Here is a 3,985-nt window from a genome sequence, read left to right as displayed (position 1 = left end):
GCGGCGGCGGCGGCGCGGGCGGTGCTTCTTTTTTAAAGCGGCCCCACCAAGCCCTGGCTCGGCCCCTCTGCAGGCAGCGCTGGCGCGCGCCGGCCGTGCACAGCTCCCGGCGGCCCGGGCGGCCCGGAGGGGGATCCGCACGGCCGCCCGGGGCCTGCGGACGAATATTCCCCTTTAAGCCTGATGTCGCGCCCCCCCTCCCCGAGCCGGGCGCTTACCGGTTCGCTTTGCGCCCTCCGCCTCCTCCCGAAAACGGGCCGCCGCCGCTCCCACAATGCACCGGGCGCGCCGGGCTCCCTTAAGCGTCGCCTGAATAAAAATGCCGCTACCGGCGGCGGCGCGGAGGGCGGAGGGCCCGGGCCGCGCTGGGCGCCGCAGGGGCTCGGCCCGGCTCGGCGGGCCCCTGGCGGGGAACCGAGCCGCCACGCTTCGCCGTGCGCCGCGGCGAGGGGCCTTTAAGGGCCGGCCACCTCCCTTTAAGAGGCGGCGGGCCGCGGCCGGAGCGGCTCGGTGGCTGCGTGCGGCCCGGGAAGGGGGCGGGGGCGCTGTGCAGGCCCGAGCGCGGCAATGATTGGTCTCGGGGGAGGGGTGGGGGGTTGCAAAGCCGTGGAGCGGTGGCATCCGTTGCATGATGCAAAAAGGATTGATTTCAAAAGTTGCGAGTTGCATTGGCAGCAGCCTTTGGCGCCCGGGCCACCTACTTTCCCTCGACCGGCTGGAAGGGACCGGAATGTTTTCCAAAACCCGGCCGGTCTCAGCCGCGCTACGCTCTGCAGGACGCTGGACCTGCTCCCCGCGCGCGCCAGTCGTGTTGTACTGGAAGACAATGACCATGGAAACAACTTGAAAAAGAGTGGGGAGCAGAGGGAAAGGCACCTCTGCTAACATGATTTAAAAATCGCAAACGGCGCGTTTTATGAATAATGACTTTATCGCCTCTTCCCTTCTATTGTTTAGCCGGGCTCAGGAGTTAATATGCGCCTTAGTGAACATGCAAGCACCCTGCAAAGTTTCTTGAACGTTTATAGTATGCTTGGTAGGAAGTCAGGGCTTAATGTTCCTCAGTTACATTGTCTGGTTCTCACGCGTCCAAGTAAACATGGCAGCCTCATACTGTATGTGTTTGAATGAGCAAGGGATAGTATAGCTTCAGCTCGCGAAGTTAACTTTTTTCAGGTTTTCAACTTTCTAATGCATTGCTTAAAACAAAACCAAAAAAAAGCACAATGATTTCAGACCACATCTTTTAGGCCTTCCCTTAAAACCGAGGAGTGTGGAGGACCAAACTTTTATACTGGTTCAGCGCTTTCCGAATGCATTTGGGGGCAGGCATGTTTTGGGTAACCGTAAGGTGCTTTACGTTGCGGGTCAGATTTGCAGGCTACGCAGATGCCCTTTTCATTCTTAAAATCTGTGCTTGACAATCGCCCAGCGGTTTCGTCTAGGCGAAGATCCAGGAAAACCTGGCTGATTCAGGCTCCTCCTCTCTTTTGTGTCCTTCCTCTGTACCCCTGCAGTAAGTTAGGAATGAACATAGTAGCTTGGGTTCTTTGATGTGATTTGATGGACTTCGGTACGAATGGCATAACCCAGTGGTTCACAAACCTGGATTTGCCCCAGAATCATATGGGAAGGCAGAGATACCCACAATCCCCAGGCAACACTCCAGAGCTCCTGTATCAGGACAGGAAGATACAGATATCTTTATTCCCCTCACTCCCTCTCTTTTTAAATTAGTTTTGTGGGGTTTTGGTTTTGTTTTGTTTTGAGCAAAAAAAAAAAATGTCAAGACTAGGAAAAAGAGTTTGAGAATTAGGGAAGGCGACACAACAGAGGTGAGGAGGGCCCTCTGAAGATGTGTGTGTCTTGATGAGGATTTGGGTGTTTATGCTGCAGTCAGCAGAGCCAGTCAGATTTGGTTTTTACAAGTTTAGTTTGTAAAAAGGTTGGGCCGCATCTCTAGTGAGAAGGTAATTGTATTAGTCAAGCATGGAGTTGAGGGTATTTGAACTGAAGCAGCAGGAATGCAGACCAGGGAGAGGATTTAGTGTGTGGTTGGAGAAAGAAGCATAAGCTGACCCCCACATTTACACTTTTGGGGGACTGTGTGGGTAGTGATGCTACTAATTGAAATAGGAACTATTGGAAGTCACATATTTTGGGGTGGGTTCAGCTTTTGAAACGTTAACTATCAGGTGCCTGCCAGATAGGCTAGGCTGGAGGCAATTGGTAAAACAAGGTCTGGCTCTTGGGATGGGGGTTGGGCTCTGCATTTGAGATGCAAATGTGGGTCCATCAGCATGCAAATGGAGTTTGAAGCCTAGGAAAGAGGTGAGATTAACCAGGAGGGAAAGTTCCAGGGGGCGGGAAAAAGTAAGACCTTGGACAGAGCCCCGCGGTGGTCCCTAATGGAATGGCTGACCGAGCAGGAGGCTGATCCCTGCTGAGGCTGCAAGAGGCTAGCATTCTCAAAACCAGCACAGCCAGCTCGCGTGGTTGGAGCCAGCAGCTCCGGAACACTTGAGCCCGATTCTCCTGAGCAGAGGCTATAGGTTAATCCACAGAAGCCTCAATTCACCTGTAGCCGGTCTCTACAACCTTGGGGTCAGATAATCCACCAGATGTCTCCTCCCTTCCTTTGCCCTACCTGCAAGCTTCTTTCTGTCTTTCCCCCAGTCAACCTTGATGCCAACTGGGTTTTTCCAGCAGCTCAAAAAAACCTTAAGTATGTATGCCTAATGTTCATTATTCTCTACAGAGTCTACGTCACACTTTTTTGACCTCAAGAGCAGATATACCTCAAGAAAAAAATGGGTGCCCTCAGAGAAAACCTTCCAGCTTTCCCCACCCTGTCCCACCCCAGCCCTCTCTGACCATCAGGGCCAGTGTCACATAGCGAGGACAAGGCTGGCCCCTGCTGTGTTCCAGCTGCCACCTCTCCAACAATAGCTAACTCTTCTTGAGGACTTAGTACACACCCCACTGTACAGTGTTTTATGAACATCATCTCAGAAGTCTCCCAACAGCCTCAGGAGGTAGTTATGTATGTTTCCTTTCATGCTGGAGGGAACTAGGCCTCAGGCCAATTTAGTAACTTACCCAAGGTCACTGTCTTACTTTGGGTCCCTGCAGGGCAGATCTTGAAATGAGGATTTGGGGGAAAGGAGTTTATTTGTGAGCTAGTCTCAGGAAGCGCATGTCAAGAAGTGGGCAAAATGACACAGGGAAGGGAAAGCCAAAAAAAAAAGTAAACGAGTGGGCGTCCACCATGGGCAGCAGGACACGGCCCAGCCAGTGCCTCTCTGAGATGCTGTACAGAACCTGCTCTAGTAGGCAGAATAATGCCACCACCACCACCCAAGACGTCTACATCCCCATGCCTGGAACCTGTGAACATGTTATGTTACAAGGTAAAGAGAAATTCAGGTGGCAGATAGAACTAAGTTTGCTAAGCATTTAATTTAAGGAGATTGTCCTGGATTATCTGGGTGTGCCCAACGGAATCACAGAGGTCCTCAATAGTGGAAGATGGAATCCAAACACAGCCAGAGAGATGGCGGCGTGAGAAAGGTGCAGCCTGATGTTGCTGGCTATGAAGATGGACGAAGGGGCCACAAATCAAGGAGGACAGGAGCTGTCTGGAAGCTGGGAAAGATAAGGAAACAACAGATTTTCCTCTAGAGCCTCCAGAAAGGAATGCACTCTGCTGGTACCTTGATCTCAGCCGAGTGAGATCCTTGTCAGACTCCTTTTTTTTTTTTTAAAGATTTTATTGGGGAATTGGGGGGAGGGTAACAGCGTTGGGGAATCAGGGAAGGGGAACAGACAGTAGACAAATTGCTGTTTTGTTCTTCAGTCTAGTTGTGGAGGACGTTGCTTCACTGGCCCAAGTTGGCACCATCTTTGCGCTCTTCCCGGGTGAGGCAGATCAGTCACCGGCTTCTGGACGGCCGCTCACGGTGGCTGCTGGCCGCTCACGCTGGCT

At 52.6% G+C, this 3,985-nt stretch overlaps 1 protein-coding gene across 1 annotated transcript in view; it reads right to left on the bottom strand.

Annotated features, from left to right (window-relative positions):
* The window catches only part of SEPHS1 (selenophosphate synthetase 1), a 24,336-nt gene extending 23,814 nt beyond the window's left edge, over positions 1–522 (bottom strand). The window contains exon 1 of the mRNA XM_019663450.1: positions 219–522. The gene's annotated coding sequence lies outside the window, so the exon portion shown is untranslated. The remainder of the gene's footprint in view (positions 1–218) is intronic.
* Between the last annotated feature and the right edge of the window lie 3,463 nt (positions 523–3,985).

This window comes from Hipposideros armiger, unplaced genomic scaffold (genome assembly GCF_001890085.2).
Source record: "Hipposideros armiger isolate ML-2016 unplaced genomic scaffold, ASM189008v1 scaffold_390, whole genome shotgun sequence".
Taxonomy (NCBI): domain Eukaryota; kingdom Metazoa; phylum Chordata; class Mammalia; order Chiroptera; family Hipposideridae; genus Hipposideros; species Hipposideros armiger.
This window is presented reverse-complemented; position numbering and strand designations above follow the sequence as displayed.